The sequence below is a fragment of the Papio anubis genome, chromosome X (genome assembly GCF_008728515.1).
Source record: "Papio anubis isolate 15944 chromosome X, Panubis1.0, whole genome shotgun sequence".
Classification (NCBI taxonomy): Eukaryota; Metazoa; Chordata; class Mammalia; order Primates; family Cercopithecidae; genus Papio; species Papio anubis.
The window spans coordinates 1493799-1513245 of NC_044996.1; the positions used below are offsets into that span (position 1 = coordinate 1493799).

At 46.8% G+C, this 19447-nt stretch overlaps 1 protein-coding gene across 5 annotated transcripts in view; it reads left to right on the top strand.

Moving 5' to 3' along the window:
* The window catches only part of MECP2 (methyl-CpG binding protein 2), a 68334-nt gene that overhangs the window by 33258 nt on the left and 15629 nt on the right, over positions 1-19447 (top strand). Inside the window, exons 2-3 of one of the 5 annotated variants that reach the window (XM_021933093.2) lie at positions 6238-6361; positions 6918-7819. The exons of 2 other annotated variants lie outside the window; for them this stretch is intronic. The gene's annotated coding sequence lies outside the window, so the exon portion shown is untranslated. Of the gene's footprint in view, positions 1-6237; positions 7820-19447 lie in introns of all 5 variants that reach the window. 2 more of the 5 variants (XM_021933090.2, XM_021933092.2) reach the window with 2 other exon arrangements.

Below are 19447 nucleotides of genomic sequence, written 5' to 3' on the forward strand. Positions count from 1 at the left end.
ATCTGCTCTATAGCTCTCTTGTAGTACATTCCTCTCTGTTCCATTAAGTCAACATGTTCCTGCCTACTTTCAGCGTCTAGAAATTTGCTGAGCATATCTTATCCGTTCAGAGGTCCTCTCCTGTTATTGCCACTGTTAGAAATTTCTTCCTTTTCATATGTCTGTACTTCTGTTTCTTTGAGGTTTGAAGGGTCAAGTGGCAAATAAAGGTACGCAGTTGGCCATCCTCTGGTGAAGGCTTTTAAGCCAGGAATAACAAGATCCATTGTGTCTAAAACTAGCAAAAACCCTACCTGCCACATGGTGAACTGAATTAGAGGTGATGGGGACAGAAGCCAGATTGGAGTGATGGAAGGTGGGGGAGTGGAGGTTGGGTATAGACAACTCTTTTTAAGAAGTTTTGTTGTAATGGTGACCAGAAAAATAGGAGTGGGCTAAAGGGGGATGAGGGTGTTTTTCAGGTGGGTGAATATGAGAGCATGTTTGCATCCTTCTGGGAATGGCCCAGGAGAGAGGGGAGCATGAGGAGGAGAAAATGGGGACCTGCAGGAGCAGACTCCTTGTGTGGAGGGGGGAAGCGGCATCTAGAGCTGTTGCAGAAGGTGGACTTTGAGTAAATGCTTCCTCTAGAAGTTGCACAGACTTTGTTAAAGCTCAGAAGCTGAGAGAGAATTAGAGCTCAAGTTTACGGAGTAGTCAGAATAAAGTACCCCTAACTGTATTCTCACACAGTGCAGGAAGCCTGGGGTCTGAAATCAAGATGTTGCGGGGCTCCACTCCCCCCAGAGCCTCTAGCATGGGATCCTTCCTTGCCTCTTCCAGCTTTTGGTGGCTGCCTGGCAGTTCTGGACTTTCCTTGGCTTGCAGTTGCGTTGCCCCATTCTCTGCTTGTGTCTTCACATGGCCTTCTCTGTGTCCCCGTATTCTTCTCTGGATGCTTGTCACTGTATTAGGCCCACCCTAAATCCAGGATGATCTCATATCAAGATCCTTCATTTAATTACAGCAGCAAAGACCTTCCAAATAAGGTCAGAACCACAGGGTCTGAGGGTTAAGATGTACACCTAACTATTCAGGGCTACCATTGAACCCCTGTAGAAGCCTGTCCATTTCCAGGATAGCAGAGCCCAAGGAAGGACCAGAAGTCCCCCCAAAACAGTTGTTTGCATTCACCAGACTCTAAGCTATAAGCAGATGGGCAGTGGCGGTCAGTCCTAATCCATATACCATTGGCAACAATAGTTTAGCCTAAAGGAGTTCACTGTAGACATACGAGATGCTTATCTTCTGCTGAGTAGTCCTCATGGTAACATCCATATCATTCCTGGCTTTGAGTGACAGCGCTGTACTCTTGTCTGGTGCCCATACTTCAGCAGATGTAAACAAGACAGTGCTCGTTAGTCACCAGAAAGTTTCTGTAGTTAAAAATCAAGTGATCCCTTGAGTCCATTCTAATATTTGTCTGTACCATGTTCTGTGACGAGACATGGAAACAAAACATTAAGAAGTGAAAGTATCTTTGATTATGCTCTTGAAGACAACTTTTTTTTTTTTTTGGAAACAGAGTTTCGCTCTTGTTGCCCAGGCTGGAGTGCAGTGGTGTGATCTCGGCTCACCGCAACCTCTGCATTCCCGGGTTCAAGCAATTCTCCTGCCTCAGCCTCCCAAGTAGCCGGGATTACAGGCATGCACCACCACACCTGGCTAATTTTTTGTTTTTAGTAGAGATGGGGTTGCACCGTGCTAGTCAGACTGGTCTCGAACTCCTGACCTCAGGTGATCCACTCGCCTTGGCCTCCCAAAGTGCTGGGATTACAGGCGTGAGCCACTGCGCCTGGCCAAAGACAACTTTTTAAAGATGCATATGCTCCAAGCCGGGTGCGGTGGCTCACACCTGTAATCCCAGCACTTTGGGAGGCTGAGGCGGGCGGAACACCTGAGGTCAGGGGTTCAAGACCAGCCTGGCCAACATGGTGAAACACTGTCTCTACTAAAAGTATAAAAATTATCCGGGTGTGGCGGCGGGTGCATGTAATCCCAGCTACTCGGGAGGCTGAGGCAGGAGAAGAGCTTCAACCCCAGAGGCGGAGGTTGCAGTGAGTTGAGATTGTACTGCACTCCAGCCTAGGCGACAGAGTGAGACTTGGTCTCAATAAATAAAAATAAAATAAAATAAAGATGCGTATGTTCTGAAGGCTAACTACATTTTGTTCTTTCTCAAACAACTTTTACAGTGGATAGTGCTGTAAAGGTTGTTTAGCTCTGGTCGTTTTTTTTGTGATCTGCAAAAGGAGAGATCCTTTTCCTGTTCACTGCCTCTAATACCCAACTCTAATACTCCTTTGACCTCACAGGCACTTAGAATCCATCAGTGGCTCCATCTTTTCTCAGACTTCACCTCCTTTGTATCCTTATTCCTTTCCTTCATAGCTTCAGTGCCAGTCAGAGACGTCGTTACTCCCTGGCACACTATCTCAGCACTTCAGCACTTCCTTGCTTTGTTATATTCAGTCGACAAAGCCCCAGCCTCGTGAAATTCAGTCATGTCTGCCCCATGCCTGCTCCATCTTGAAGCTGAATGTGACTCCTTCATTGATCCCCCTTTAAGTTTATGTCCACCTCAGGTAAACTTCTTGCCGCCAAGCCCACCTGCATACTGCAGTTCCCCGGTCTCTCCTAGCCCCTCCCACCCTCCTCATCAGCTGTCACACCTCCTTGCAGCTGATGTCTTAGTTCCCAGAGAGCACAGAAGCAAGCTCAAGAGAATGTCTACAGCGTCTGCTCCTTTGCTCTGCCTCCCTTGTGCTGTCATGGAACGCCTGTCCCAGGCCCTCGCTGCTGTTCTAAGGCATCTCTCCAGTCCTCTACTGCACTCTCCTGCATCAGAGATTCCTCCCTCGCCTGCCCTAGAAACTTGTTGCTACTTCTCCCACCTTGATAAAAGCTGCTCCCAACCCCCCTTCTGTCTAGCATCTCTGCTTTCCTTTACCAGCAAGACTCCAGTCCCTGTCCCCACACTCTCTTCAACCTTCTACAATGTTCCTTTGCTGCCACAGCTCTGCCAAGCTGCTCCATGAGGTCTCCAGTGATGACCTTCATGTTGTTAAATCTGGGAGCTGCTTGTCACTTCTTGTCCTGGAGCTGTTGTCATCAGTTAACCCCAATACCCATACGAGGCAATCCTTTCCCTCCCTTGAGTCTCTGCACTGATGTGCACCTTCTCAGTGCAAACCACAGCTTTTGTCTCTTTCTAGCTGAATACGTGACTGACTGTGCTTATCTTAGCTATCACCCCTGCCGGAGCAGAAGCTCCACAGGACAGGATTGTCTCCTTGATTTACAGATGTAGCCCAAGCTCCTAGAACAGTGCCTGGCATCTGTGGGTCCTCAGGAAGTCCTGGGTGAGTGTGTGAATGTCTGTCCTCCTCAAGTCTTTTCTGTTTCACATGTGATGTTGGAAGGCCTCAGGCTCAGGCTTTTCTTCTCCACCCTCACTCCCGAAGTGATTCCGTCCAGCCTCATGGCTCCTAGATTTATGTCTCCAGGCTGACTGGGTCACGGGAACTCCTTATCCTCCCCAGATATTCTCTTTCCCTGGTCTTCTCCTTTCCAGTAAACAGCAACTCCAACTCCCTGCTCCTCAGGCCAGAAACCTGGCGCTGGTTATCTTGTTTGTCCACAAATACTGTGACTCCACTTGCAAGATGGATGCAAAATCTGATGAGTTCCCCTGCCTCCACTGCTCCCACCCTGGTCCAGGTGTCCGGCTTCCCTGCCTCTGCCCTTGCCCCCTAGTTCTTGGTTTAGTTCTGCAATATTGTGCGCCACACCAGGGTGCTCTTCTGTTCAGAACCCTCCAGTGGGTCCCTGCTCACTCAGAATCACAGCCCAACAGGATCACCTCTCTTGCCACTCTCCCACCACTCATGCACTGCGGCCTCACTGGCCTCCTGGCTCCTCCCTGGACCCTCGAAGTATACCCCTGCCTCAAGGCCTTGACCTCTCCTCTGCCCTCTGTCCCAGGTATCACGCATGTCTGCTCAAGTGTCACCTTCTCAGTGTGACCCTCCCTGAGCAAACCCCTGTCTGTAAATCAGGCAGCCTGCCTCTGCCCCACCAGTTCCCCCTGACAAACATAGGACTTGTCACCATCTGCCACAAGCTGTGTTACTGCTTGGTTTTGTTTGTGCTCTCCCACTCCCTTCCCTCCCTCTCCCCACTCCTGTAGAATCTGAGTCCCATGAGGACAGAGGTTTTTTTTTTTTTGCCTCTTCCTCGATATGTCCTCAGTGCCTAGAATCATGCATATTTTAATTTATTGAGTGAATTAACAAATAAATTCTGTAGTGGGACATTGCCCTAAGGTTTTGTCTTATAAGAGGGATGGAAGAACATGCAGCCTGCTCTGCTGTTGGCTCCTTAGCTTCTCCATGGCTAACAGGAACAATATTGTTTATGGGTTAATCAAAGCCGTAGTCATGAGTTAGAAGGTATACATAAAGGCAAATATGTGGAGATTGAGTTACTTTGGCGGGGGAGGGGTGGAGTGCAGTTATCTGAAAACATGGAACAAATCAGTGAGAGTCTAAATAGCACCCACATATTTGCCCCTCTTTTAAAACATACCTCCTTTATGAGCATATAATTTAACAGCACAGTTTCCCAGTGCAGCTTTGCGAAACAAGAGAAATGAATTTTGAGGGCTATCGGGTGCCTTTGCAATCTGTGGCTTAGTATTTGTGTGGCAGCATTTGTGTTTTGCCAACAGATGCACTGCTTAAAGTACCCATGAGAATGGCCTCTGTGGTTTCCTGCTTGCTCAGATGGAACCTTAGGAACTGATTATTGAGAAGAGGTTGACACTACCCACCTCAGCTCCCAGGCTTCAGGGCCTTGGTTACTACTCCTTTGGGCCCTCACTGACCCTTGCAGACGTCTTTTGCAACCTCTGTAGCCAGAAGTGACAACCGCTTTCTAGCATTTTGCTCTTTCCCTAATGGCTTATGAGCTTCTTGAGCACCAAAGCATGTGTGACTCCCTCACGCCTTCCCCTGTATAGTATAGCACCACTAACTGTAAGTATAAGGAGAAGGAGTGAGCAATTGATGGTGTCCCCCTGGATCGCCAAGGGAATGGGAAGGGGCAGGGTTTCTGGATTCAATCACGTGGAATCTAGTCGTTGGTGACTAAATGTGCCTGTTACTTGGGGCCAATGTCCAGGTTCACTCAGGAGGTTTAGCCTGCTCATTTCCCTGCTAGGTATCTAGACTTTGGGAGAGCATTTTTTATGCTCTAATTGAACTTTCTGGGTCTCAGCAATTTGAACAATGCTTTGTTTTGCTTCTGGTGAGGTTACAAAGGAAGGAAAAGGAATCTGGTGTTGTAGGAGGTGGTGTGTTGTGTAATTGGGTTTTTTTTTTTTAAGTTTTTTTATATTTTTGCAACGAGGCAAGTTTTCTTTGAATAAATAATGCTGGGAGCTTATGACATAGAAGGCATATGTGTTGTACTCAGTACATTCTGAATTATCTGGGTTTATTTTTGTCTCTTGAATTCACTTATAAACAATTCAAAGGCTGCTTTTTTAGCTAACAGAAATAGGAAGAGAATCTCAGAATCTATTTTGTCATTTTTTCAATGGGTTGAGTTATAGTGATTGTGATAACTCGGTGGAAAAGCAGTGTAGTGAGTAAACCTCACTATGGCATATCATGAACATTTTGTTGCTTTTTTAGCTTCTGACCATCTTCATACCTTTTTTTGTGTTAAAAGTCTCCCCATTGTGTATATCTTAGTAGGAGGCAGGTGGACCCTAGTTTCTACCTGAGAAAACCTGAAGATGGGGTTGGGGGCCTGTGGTGTACTTCCTTCTCATGCTGTCCATGACCACTGCAGTGGCTTTGTAAGGATCCAAGACCCTGGGCCCCTCAGTGGGTGTCTTCCATTTCTCAAGATTGCCTCTTGGTTGTGAGATGATGGTTGCTGCTCTAGTCATTGCATCCACTCCTCCAGGTAGGAAGAAAGAGGTCATAGGGGAAAGGCAAAATGGCACTTGACATCTTAACTTCTAGGCCCGTTCAGTATTTCCATTTCCACCTTCACACCCATCATCTTGTCCCAGGGAACACACAGCACCAGCAGCTCAGTAGGTATAACAGCAATTATTTATTTCTCACACATGGGTCTGGGTCAGCTGCAAGATGGGATTCAGATCTGTTCTCAAGCCTGTCGTTCCAGGACCCAGGAGGGAGAAGCAACTGCCAGGGGAAGTCTCTTCATAGGCGGAGGTCAGGAGTCCAAGAGGAGTGAGCAGAGTCACAGAAGCCTCTTAAAGCCTCTTCTTCCCCCATCCCATCAACACGTGAGCAAGCCCAGAGTCAGTGGGTGGGAGGTGTGCTCCGCCCATAGTCAGTAGAACAAGAGCAAGCTTGAAAGAGAATGATGAACAGGAGTGCGCTCAGCCACTGTCTCCTTAGCCGTAACATGATCCCATGGTCTACTGGGAAGTGGGAAATAACTCTCCTTAGCTGAGCACAGGGTCTCATTAGTAAGGCAGATGGAGAACATGGATGTTGGGGGACAGCTGGCAGTGCCTGCCACAGGGGAATGGATATATTCCCTCCCCTTGCTCTCCGGAAACTAGGGGATGGCGATGAAGCTTAGGCTTGGCCAAACCCATTCTGCCTTCATGGATTTTGACTCTTGAGGGACAGTAAAGGATTAGTCATGGTGGTGGCACCTAAGCCACAAAACCAACAATCGTGGCTAATGTCTACTGATGATGTGCAGCAGTGCCCAGGGTGGGTGTCCCAACCAGCAGGTCCCTACACTGTAACCTTGGCTGTATTTGCAGTGGTGCAGCCTCTATTCCTGCAACTTTTCTGAGCCTAGTTCTCTAGTTCTCTCTCCATTTCCAGATCTGCTGCCCAAGAACTCCTTTGTGATTGAATTTAACCAGAGTTGATTTCTGTTGCTTGAAACTCAGGACCTTGATGCAGTGTGCAGGGTCTGGGCAAGGTAAAAACACACTTTCATGATTTTGCCTCAAGTATAGTAGATGAGGTTAGGCTTTTTGAGCCAGGTAGCCTTGGGATTAATTCTCAGCTCTTGAACCTAGCAGGTGACCTCGGCAATCAAGTCACTTGCCCTCTTTGAGCCTCAGTGTTGCCCTCGGTTAAACATTGCTTACATGTGTTGCTGAGCATTCAATGAGATTGTATATAAAGTGATCATTGTGAAGGTATTGGAAGATAACTTGGGAAAGTGTTCTGGTCTAAGCTTTTGATTGGCTCTCCATCATTTGGGTAATGGGATAGTAATTTAGGAGTACCATAGCAGTTCAAGGGGCCCTTCTGGAAAGGGTATGAGGAAGGTCAGGGACAAGTCTGAAGTGAATCATCCTGGGCTTAATGCCTCTAACTGGGCAGTGGGTACAATTATCTCAGGCTAGTCAGTAGTCATTTATTGTGAGAATACATGGGCAGATTTTTTAATTTCCTTCTCAGTCTAGACTTGAATGCAAACAGTTCTTATTGCTAGCTTACCACTAGTCACCACTAATGAACAAAGACTATGAACAGGAAATTCATAAAAGAAGAGATACAGATGGCCAATGAAGATAGGAAAAGAGTTCTGCCTGCTGGTAATCAAAGTGATGCAAACGAAAACAAAAATGATGCCTTTTCACCTACCAAATTTGTCAAGATTAAAAAGAAAGCAAAGAACCAGCGTCAGCTGATGTTCATACCTGCACCTGCTCAGTAGCTTGCTAATGTTCTGCCTACTCCACACGCCAGGCCAGCCTCCACGGCGCAGCCAGGTGAGGCCTTTCCTTGTATACAGGCACGTTTGGATTCACTGTTGCATAAGTGACACATGTGCATGCTTCACAATTCAGGAAGTGCAAACTCCAGAGTGATGCAAGGTCTGAGTGTCCCTGCTGCCCTGGTCTCCCAGCTGCCTACGCCTCTCTTCAGGGAACAGCTGCATCCAGGGTCTTGTCTGTGTCTTTTGAGGTGTTCTGTGCACACACAGACACATCTAAACCTATTTTTATTTTCCCTGCACCTGCTTGGGCTACTGTAAGCTGTTAAATTTTTTTTTTCTAAGAATTTGTCCATTTTGTCTGACTAGCATAAAGTTGTTCATGTTATAGTTTTTTGTACCTTTGCAACATCTGTAATTATATCTGCTTTTTCATTCCTAGTATTTGTTGTTTACTTGTACCTTCTCCCATTTTTCCTTGTCTTGGTAAAAGTTCAGTAGATTCATTGGTCTTACAAGAAGCAGACACGTAGGCATTATTGCCCTGTATTACTCTGTGTCTCTTTTCTAGTTCATTAAATTCTGCTTTTGCTTTTATCTTTATTATTTTTTCTATGGTCTTAGAGTACATTCTCTGTTTTTTTTTGTTTGTTTAGAGAATCTTGCTCTGTCGCCCAGGCTGAAGTGTAGTAGCGCGATCTCAGCTCACTGTAACCTCCACCTCCCAGGTTCAAGTGATTCTCGTGCCTCAACCTCCTGAGTAGCTGGAATTTACAGGCATTTGCCCCACACCCAGCTAATTTTTTGTATTTTTAGTAGAGATGGGGTTTTGGCATGTTGACCAGGCTGGTCTCAAACTCCTGACCTCAGGTGATCCACCAGCCTCGGCCTCCCAAAGTGCTGGGATTACAGGCATGAGCCACCACGCCCGGCCCTAACTTCTTAAATTATAAATGTGGTTCGTTGATTTTTCTACCCTTTTTTCAAATGTAAGCATTTAAGGCTAACCCTCTGGAACTACTTCAGCTGTATCTGGCAAGTTCTGATAGTATTGTCACTTGAAGTTAGCTCAAGGATTTTTAAAATTTTCTTTGTTTCTTCCTTCGACTCACAAATTACTTTAAAATGTTTTTTTCAATTTCCAAGCACATGGCTTTGGGTTTTGTTTTTTTTTTTCCCCCAGTTGCTCTAGAAAAAAAAATTGACCACACAAGGCGGCTCACGCCTGTAATCCCAGCACTTTGGGAGGCCGAAGCGGGCAGATCACCTGAGGTCAGGAGTTTGAGACCAGCCTGGCCAACGTGGTGAAACCTCGTCTCTACTAAAAATACAAAATTAGCCAGGCATGGTGGCACACACCTGTAGTTCCAGCTACTCGGGAGGCTGAGGCAGGAGAATCACTTGAACCGGGAGGCGGTGGTCACAGTGAGCTGAGATCGCACCAATGTACTCCAGCCTGGGCAACAAGAGCGAGACTCTGTCTCAAAAAAAAAAAAAGAAAAAATCAACTTATAACTAAATGGCACTGTGGTCAAAGAACTTGGTCTGTGTGACACCAGTTCTTGCAGTTGGACAGAATATGTCACCGCCAAGCATGGGTGCAGGATTCTACATATATTCATTACCTCTGTCTTATCCTTTTATTGTGAAAGTATTTTATCTTACTGTCATTTTGTTTACTTGATTTGTCAACTGATGGGATATGTGTTAAAATCTACTGTAGTGATGGACACGTCAGTTTCTCCACAGAGTTTGGTAATTTTCATTTTATTATTTATTTTTAGGCCACGTTTTCAATTTTAGATACAGTTTCACATTCCTGGTGTATTGAACCCTTTGGTATTATGAAGTGACCATACTAATATTTTATTTTTTAATTGTTATTTGTTTATTTTATTTATTTTACTTTTTTTTTTTTTTTTTTTTTTTTTTATTTTTCTTTTTTTTTTTTTTTTTTTTGAGACAGGGTCTCCCTCTGTCACCCAGTCTGGAGTGCAGTGGTGCAATCGCAGCTCACTGCAACCTCTGCCTCCTGGGCTCAAGTGGTCCTCCTACCTCAGCCTCCTGAGTTGCTGAGAGTACAAGCTTACACCAGCACGCCTGGCCAGGTTTTTGTATTTTTAGTAGAGACAGGGTTTTGCCGTGTTGCCCAGGCTGTCTCAAACTCCTTGGCTCAAGCAGTTCACCAGCCTTGGCCTCCAAAAGTGTTGGGACAACAGGTGTGAGCCACCACGCCCGCCCATCCCAGTTTTTTCTTTTCTTCCTTTTCTTTTCTTTCCTGTGTCTTTGGTATGTAGAGCTTTTGAAAATATCAGATAGCTAGATTTTTTTTTTTTTTTTTGAGACGGAGTCTCGCTGTGCTCCCAGGCTGGAGTGCAGTGGCCTGATCTCGGCTCACTGCAAGCTCCGCCTCCCGGGTTCACGCCATTCTCCCGCCTCAGCCTCCCAAGTAGCTGAGACTACAGGCGCCCGCCACCACGCCCGGCTAGTTTTTTGTATTTTTAGTAGAGACGGGGTTTCACCATGTTAGCCAGGATAGTCTCGATCTCCTGACCTCGTGATCCACCCGCCTCGGCCTCCCAAAGTGCTGGGATTACAGGCTTGAGCCACCGCGCCCGGCCTTTTTTTTTTGAGATGGAGTTTTGCTCTTGTCTCCCAGGCTGCAGTGCAATGGCGTGATCTCAGCTCACTGCAACCTCCACCTCCTGGATTCAAAACAGTTCTCTTGCCGCAGCCTCCTGAGTAGCTGGGACTACAGGCATGCGCCACCACACCTGGCTAATTTTGTATTTTTAGTAGAGATGTGGTTTCACCATGTTGGCCAGGCTGATCTCAAACTCCTCACCTCAGGTGATCCACCCACCTTAGCCTCCCAAAATTTTGGAATTACAGACGTGAGCCACCATGCCTGGCCAATAGCTAGATTTTTTTTTTTTTTTTTTTTTTCTTCTGAGATGGAGTCTTGCTCTGTGGCCCGGGCTGGAGTGCAATGGCCGGATCTCAACTCACTGCAAGCTCCGCCTCCCAGGTTTACGCCATTCTCCTGCCTCAGCCTCCCGAGTAGCTGGGACTACAGGCGCCCGCCACCTCAGCCGGCTAGTTTTTTGTATTTTTTAGTAGAGACGGGTTTCACCGTGTTAGCCAGGATGGTCTCGATCTCCTGACCTCGTGATCCGCCCGTCTTGGCCTCCCAAAGTGCTGGGATTACAGGCTTGAGCCACTGCGCCCAGCCTAATAGCTAGATTTTTTTAAAAAATCCATTCTGTCTGTTTTGTCCTTTAACATCTATTTGATTTCTGATACATTTAGATTTGTTTATAGTATATTATTTTGTGCATTCTATTTTTCCATATTTTCTGTTCTTTTAAATTTTTCTTCTCCTTTCTTGCCTTCTCTTAGACTTTTAAAAAAACTGTGGTAAAATACACATCACCTAAAATTTACCATTTTTAAATATACAGTTCAGTGGCATTAAATACAAATTGGAGGCCAGGCATGGTGGCTCATGCCTATAATCCCAGCACTTTGGGAGGCTGAGGTGGGAGGATTGCTTGAACCTGGAGGTTGAGGTTGCAGTGAGGTGTGATCACGCCACTGCAGTATAGCCCAGGCAACAGAGTGAGACCCTGTCTAAAAAAAAAAATAGATCGGCATCACACGGTGTGTGTGCTGCTGTGCCGTGCTTTATCATTTAACATTAAAACATAAACATCATGAGGAAAATGAATTATCTCCAGTGCTGGAACAACTAACTAACTTGGTGTTACCTGTAAGTGAAAACTCAGGAGTGTCAGATAAAGGGAGGTGGAGTTATCCTCTTATAGTACAGTGGCCTGTTATCTTTTTAATGAATATATACAAGCCAACATCCAATTTCTATTATTACAATTAGGGTTCTTGTAGCCGTTTATGTTATTATGGAGAAGAAAAATATATTGGCTTATTTTTCTGATCTTTTTCCTTAAAGCAGAATGCCCTTTTTTTTTTTTTTTTTTTCGCTTCAGTTGTAAAGAAGAGGGAGTACATGATAAAGTAACTGGTTTGATTTCTCTTTCATTGTACACTGCTTCTGAACATCTAATTGTTTTTAGTTGTCTAAATAAAATGCCTCTAAAACAAAAAAAAACAAAAAAACAAAAAACATAAACATCAGCACTATTATGGATTGAATGTTTGTGTCCCCCGTAATTCCAGTGTTGAAGCTCAAACCTCCAATGTGATGTTATTTGGAGATGGGGTCTTTGGGAGGTGATTAGGTTTAGATGAAATCAGGAGGGAGGGTGGGTCTCCTTATGACAAGAGACAGCAGAGAGCTTGCTTTCTCCACTATGTGAGTACGCAATGAGAAGGTAGCCATTTCCAAGCCAGGAAGAGAGCCCTCACCAGGGGCTAAATGTGTTGACACCTTGATCTTGGACTTCTAGCCTCCAGAGCTGTGAGAAATTTCAGTTGAGTAGGGCCCCCCAGTCTATACTATTTTGTTATAGCCTGAGCAGACTAATACACCCATGTTATGAAAAGCTATAAACATCCCTTTAAAGGCCACCTAACATTCCATCGTATTACCTCATGCATCTTCTCTGCTGAGCTTTCCAAAAGAGTGGCTTAGGCTGGGCATGGTGGCTCATGCCTGTAATCCCAGCATTTTGGGAGGCCAAGGCGGGCGGATCCCCTGAGGTCGGGAGTTCGAGACCAGCCTGACCAACATAGAGAAACCCCATCTCTACAAAAATACAAAATTAGCTGTGCATGGTGGCGCCTGCCTGTAATCCCAGCTCCTCGGGAGGCTGAGCCAGGAGAATCACTTGAACCTAGGAGACAGAGGTTGCAGTGAGCCAAGATCGTGTCATTGCACTCCAGCCTGGGCAACAAGAGCGAAACTCTATCTCAAAAAAAAGAGTGGCTGGCCGGGTGCAGTGGCTCATGCCTGTAATCCCCACATTTTGGGAGGCCTTGGCGGGTGGATCATGAGGTCAGGAGTTCAAGACCAGCCTGGCCAAGATGGTGAAACCCCCGTCTCTACTAAAAATAGAAAAATTAGCCGGGTGCAGTGGCAGGTGCTTGTAATCCCAGCTACTCGGGAGACTGAGGCAGGAGAATCGCTTGAACCTGGGGGGCAGAGGTTGCAGTGAGCCGAGATGGTGCCACTGCACTCCAGCCTGGGTGACACAGCGAGACCCCGTCTCAAAAAAGAAGGCGTATGTTCCCGATCTCCACCTCTCATTCATCAGCCCCTGTGATCAAACCTCTGGGATTAGATCTCCATTGGGTCCCTCCCCTCACCCTAACCCAACAAGGCAGGCTTGTCCTTACCCACACTCTTCAGGTGAAAACTTAATCAGGTGCAAGCGTTTATCTTAGTGGCCTCTCGTGGAGTGTGGTTTCCTCCTTGCAGCTCTTTACTGGCTAAAACTCTTCTGGGAGTTAAACCAGGTGTGGTCCTTGACCCTCATGATTTTGTCCCGTCTCCTATGCTGGGCTCTGTATCCTTGTCTCCAAGCAGTCTCTTGTGACAGGAAAGTTACCTATTATTGCATGTTCCCCTCTTGTCACCTCTGGTGTGACACTTGTTCAGTGAATGAGATTTGTGAATGTGTCACATCTGTGGGAGGAAGGCAGTTTGCAGCAAGAGTTGTAGTTCCCTTGCTTTGCCCTGAGGGCCAGGACTTTACACAAGATTTTTTTGTTGCATTCCTGCACTCATAAAGTACACGTAAACTTAGAGATGGTGTGTTAAATGCTAGAACTTGAAACTGAGTTCAGCTAGGCTTAAGTGCCCCATAATTTTTGCCCCACCAAACAATTTCATGAATATCTACAGATTGTTCCCTCAATATGCCTCAATATTATACCCGATTTGGGGAGCGCAGACCAGTCAAGGTTGATGTGCATCTGCTGAACACGATCTTAAGTTGTTGAAGTAGGTATTATTAATGAATGGACGTCTGTTTTAGCTCCAAGAGCCCCTGGTCTTCCAGAAGAGACTCCCGATGATCTTCCAGAAGCAGCTGGGCCTCTTTTGGTCCTCCCCCACCCAGGTGCATGGGTGAGTTTGATACCTCTGCCGTTGAGTAGGCTAGGCTGCTACCTCTTGAGCCTCTTCCACCAGGCCGTCCGTTAGGTGGCGACAGAGAGCACTAAAAGGAACTACTATGGAAATAAAACTTGTTTTGCTTCTTGGAGGGGAAAAAAAAAAAGAAAAAGGCTTGTGGGGCGTGTGTGCCTTTTAGTCAGATTTTACCGTGCAAACATTTAAGAGATGTCTGCCCTCTTTCTCCCTTCCGTTCTTTTCAACTCACTGCCCGCCCTACCACCCCCATCTCCTTCAAGATAAGGTGGATAGATCAGAAGACCAAATAGACAAATGCCATGTCCACTGTTTTCTGTCACAGTTGATAGCCATACCAGTCACCCAAGCTGGAAACCCAACAGGCCCCTGCCCTTCACTGCCCACATCCAGGGGAGCCACCAAGCCCCACAAATTGTTCCTTTAACTGTTTGTCCCTTTTCTGTCGTCTTTCATCCCTTCTACCGCTGTCCTGGTTCAATTCCCTCATCTCGCCCTAGGACTCCCGTGATAACTTATGATGTTTCCTCTACCTCTCTATCTTCCACACAATCCCTATCGTCAATCTCATTCTCCTGCTTTAAACCCAAGAGTGGCACGCTGTGTTCAAGTGACATCAGGGCCCCTCATGTGGCTCCTGCCTCTCTTTGTGGTCCCTTCTGTTGCTGCCGCTTTTCTCATGGACATAGCCCTCAGAAGTCCAGGACTGCTTGTAGTTCCTCCCAGGTACCATGTTTCTTGCACTCCTGGCCTTTGTCATTGGCTCCCCTGTGCAAGTCACCTTCTCTTCTCCTTTCCCTCCCCTGTGGCCTCGCCTTGCCCTGCTTATCCTTGAAGACCCAATCAGGTATCTCTTCCCCAAAGAGCCCCTCCTAACCACCACCACCCCCTCCCTGCCACGTCACACACACACCTGGGTTAGGCCCTGCTTCTCCACGCCTGTGCCTCCTGCCAAGTCCTCAGCAGTCTCTGATCCCATGTACCTCCAGGCTTGGCATAGGGGGGCTGTGACACTCAGCCTTTTGGCCCACAGACCACTGTTGTGGGCTTGCTCACTGCCCCAGTCAGTCCTTTGTTATTGAGGATTCCATGCCAGTTCCTGACTCCAGCACACATATGCATGTAGACAGCCCTCCTAGTGCCTGGTTCCCTCCGTCTCTTCTGCCACTCATTCCCATGGTTGTAGCCTGGAGTTGGTCATCACTGGAAACCCCTCCACCCACAGAGTTCTAACTTAGACAGCTCTGCCTATAATGAGGACTTACTGTCTTCATAGTTTTCAGTGTCAACCACTGTTTGACGCCCCTGGGACTCCGTCGGTCTTCCCTCCTCTTGTGAACTGTGCCCATCACCAGACGAACTTGTTTTAGAATTTACCGTCGTAACTGAGCTCCTTTCAGCTCATACCTTCTCGGCTCCTGCTCAGTCTCTCTTTCTCCTTTCAGCCAAACTCTCTAAGAGTTCTCTCCACTCATGGGCCCTCATCCTTGCCTGCTGCTCCTTGCTCAGCTTGCTCCATGAACGCTTGCTTTCCCACATTCCGTGAAATAATCTTATCAGTCATTGGTGGCTGTCACTCCTTCTCAGCGCTTTCCTTATGTCTCTTCTGGTACCTAATACTCTCCAGGGGGCCCTCTCCCCTCCCATCTTGAACCCCCTCTGGGTCTGGGAGAATTCTCACCTCACGAGTTTGATAGGATCCCAGGCGACCTCTGATTGTAGTCACTGCAAATGTCAGATGCTTATTTGCCTAGCTTCCCTTTCGGTCAGGGCAGCAGTTGGCAAACGGTATTTCCAGGGCCAAGTCCAGCCCACTGCCTATTTTCGTAAATGAAGCTTTACCAGGACCCAGTTCCACCTCGTCCTTTGTGCATTGCCCAAGACTGCTCTCCTGTACAACAGCAGGTAGGCTGGTTGTGACAGATACTGTCTGGCTCACAAGGTGGAAAATGCTATCTGGCCCTTTACAGAAAGAAATTACCTGAGTTCTACATGAGGGTGTAGGTATGTACCTTGGCCTCTGCCAATCAGACTCACATGCTAGGAGGAGCAGGGCCAGGTAGGAGAGCCTTGTCTCCTGGCATTGGGGCTGCAGGAAAGATGAGCTCCTAGGCCACAGTGCCAGTGGCCAGTGCTGCTGCCTTGCAGGGTCGCAAAGGCAGTACTGGCTGCTTGGACTGGCTTGGCAGAAGGATTTGGAGTATTGTTCCTGGCCAAATGGACTCAAACCTGTTCCTCCAACACTCTAGGGATTCTCTCATCACCCAGTAGCCTTTTCCCCCTAGTTTTAAAAATTGCAGTAAAATACACAAAAGATAAAATGTACTGCCTTAACCATTTTAAGTGTACAATTCTGTGGTATTGAGCACATTTATATTGTGCAACCATCACCACATGCATCTTCAGTAGCTTTTCATCAGTCCTTGTCTGCATAAATCAGCTAGAGTTGGTTTCTGTTGAGTGCCACCAATAATATTGACAGATATGTCTGATCTTCCTTCTCTGCACTGTCCTCTTTCTCTGTTTCCTCTGTTGATTCTTTCTCCTCATCACAACTCCAAATAGCAAGGGGAGGGTTGTTTACACTTATATTCAGCATGCCCTCACCCACTTGCCTGGCTCTTCAGACCTCTTCCCTGAACTCCAGACTCATATATCCAGCTGCCCTTTAGGCCTCTAGAAAACTAAATACCTCAGTATCAAAAACATGAGATATGGAAGTCAGAGTCCTGGATCTGTCGCCCTTTCCCTGTCCCAGTGCACATGCCCTTCAGGGATGGCACCTAGACCAGCCCCCTGCATCCCTGCCTAGACTCTATGGTAGTCTCACATGGCAGACCCGGAGGCCACTCTCCTCTCCGGATCCCCTGCGGACACTCCAGTTATCAGGCACTGTCCGCTGTTCCTTCAGCTGGCCTCAGCTGCAAGAGCCTCCTTACCTAAGGTCTCTCTCTTTGACTTCTTCCCACCTCCCTTTATGGATGTCAGTTCCTGATGAACATCTTACACCCCAAACCGTGACCCAACATCTGCTTCTGCAGAGCCCCTCTGTGGCATCTTGCACCCTCCTGCCCCGCTCCTTCTACTCTACATCTTCCCATAGTTAGAATGGATCTTTTCCTTTTTTTTTTTTTTTTTTTTTTTGAGATAAGGTCTCCCTTTGTCACCCAGGCTGGAATGCAATGGCACAATCACGGCTCACTGCAGCGTCAACCTCCTGGGCTCAAGCAGGCCTCCCACCTTAGCCTCTCAAGTAACTGAGACTACGGGTATGCACCACCACACCTGGCTAAGTTTTATATTTTTTGTAGAGACTGGGATCTCCCTGTGTTGCCCTGGCTGGTCTCGAACTCCTGGGCTCAAGCAATCCTCCTGCCTTGGCCTCCCAAAATACAGGATTACAGGCACACACCTCTGTGCCCAGCCTCAGATGGGCTCTTTGAAGAATGTTCATTAGATCAGGTTACTCCCTTGAGAAAAACCCTCTCAGAATAAAACCCAAAGTCCATTACTTGAAAGCAGAGCCAGCTTCATGGTCCCGTGTAACTGCCCAGAGTTTGCTGAAACCCAGGCTTGGTTTATTACTCTACTGTCACCATCTCAAAATTCTTAATTTTTGAACTAGAGGCCCTGCATTTTCATTTTGTACCAGGCTCCACAAATTGTGTAACCGGGCCTGCCTCAGCAGCCACATGGAACGTGATCTCTCCCTGCCTATTTGAGCTCATTCTCTACCATTCTCTCCCTTGCTCACCTGGCTCCCACTGCTCTTGCTCTTCCTGGAACTTGCCAGAATGTTGCTAGAGTCAGAGCCTTGGCTCTTACTGCTCCCTATTGGCTGGACCCCTCTTTACCTGACCTGTTCCCTCACCACACACTTCCTTCAGATCTGTGTTCAGATTTCATCTCAGAGAGGCTTTGGCCCCTGTCCATCTCTCTGAATTTACCTCTGACCTCTCCCCCACTACCACTGCGCTAAGCTGCCTCAGAACTTTGTAGACATTGTGTCTGGTCTTCTGATGTTTCCCCCTTGGAAGAATCCCAAGGTGCTTGAAGAATGCTTTCTTTATCCTTGAAGTTGAGTAGGTTGACTAGAGTCTGTCTTGCTATTGAGCATTCTTTATCAAATTGTCCTGGGAACATGGTGTATTCTTTCAAGCTGCAGATGTAGTCGTTGCTGTTTCAGGTCAGCTCTCTTATGGATCTTTGACAGCATCTTCTGTTCCATTTGTTGAGTTCTGTACTTCAGGGACACAAATTCCTTATGTGGGATTGTCTTTGTCTCTCTTCCAATGCTATTAGCTTTGCCCTAATTGTTTTAACTTTTGTCTTTTTCATCTGCATTTACTTTGTCTAATTTGATTTTCAGCTATGTATATTCTGTTTCTGGCTGTTTTTCAATGTATTTATTAGTTTCATAATGATGTGTTTTGGTCTGCAGTTTGTTTCTCTAGGTTAGAAATTTGTCTTTTCATCTTATTCTGTTTTATCATCCCATCTTTGAACTCTTTTATTAGGAACATGTTCTTATGAAGTTGTGGGGAATTTTTTTCCCTTCCTTGTGTGTTCTCTTCTCAGTGGGAGACTTTGCCTTTCTCGTGCCATCTCCCTCCCTGGGCCTCTTTTTTTTCTTTTGGCCATAATATGTTTGCATAGTTACATGTCGCTTCTTTTCATCTTGGCTCAGGCTTGGATGGCTCTGCATAGTCGTTCTGTTTGCTTTGAGACAGTGGAGGAATTCTTGGCTCTCTCTTCCCGGTTTCTTGGCATCCTCCCTCGCTGTTTTCCCCTCTGAGCTATCGTGTGCAGGCTTGTTATCTTGTATTTGGAGAGAATTTGCACGCTGGAGGGAGCTGCAGCCATGTAGTCTTCAGCCCTATCTGGATTCTTCTCTTTGTTCTAAGAACTGTGTTGGATGTCTTATAGTAAGGCTCACTCTAGCTGCATGAGGGATGTGTGTGCCATTTCCATGGGGATAGGGGCACCTCAGTCTCTGGGTGGTTCCATAATCTGTGTATACCTAAGAGCAGTTGCTTCCCACAGAGCTGGGCTGGCTCACTGGGCACTTCGCCATTTCTCCTGCACCTCCCAGATGGAGTTTCTGGGTCTAAAAGGAAAAAGTGAAGGACTCCCACTTGGTTGCTTCTCTCCAGCTTACTGGCTGCAAATTCCCAGGGTGTTGCCTGCTCCCTAGGGTGGTTTCTGGGGACGGGGCAGGAGCCTGGCTTTGCTACTGCATTGTCCTCTGGAGTCTTTTCTCAGACTGCTTTGAATTACACCCCTTTCCTTTGTTTGCTGAAGTCTTCCCTTCACACTCCCCTTCCCCGCCTTTCTTTTGTGTCTTATCTTACTAGGATTGGAAGAGGGCAGTTGTGCAGGAGGTCTGCATCTAATTCCCTAATCCATGTGAGAGTGCTCCTGTTGTGTGCTATGTGACACGATGGTGAGGAATACTCCCTAGAGCAGTGGCTACCAGAAGGAAGCCATCCCCCCCACCCCTCACACACACAGACTCCTTCTGACTGTTCTCAGATACATATTCTAGGTAAATGTCACATTCCAAAGAAAATCCAGTTGGGATCTTTTTTCTTTCTTTCTTTTTTTTTTTTTTTTGAG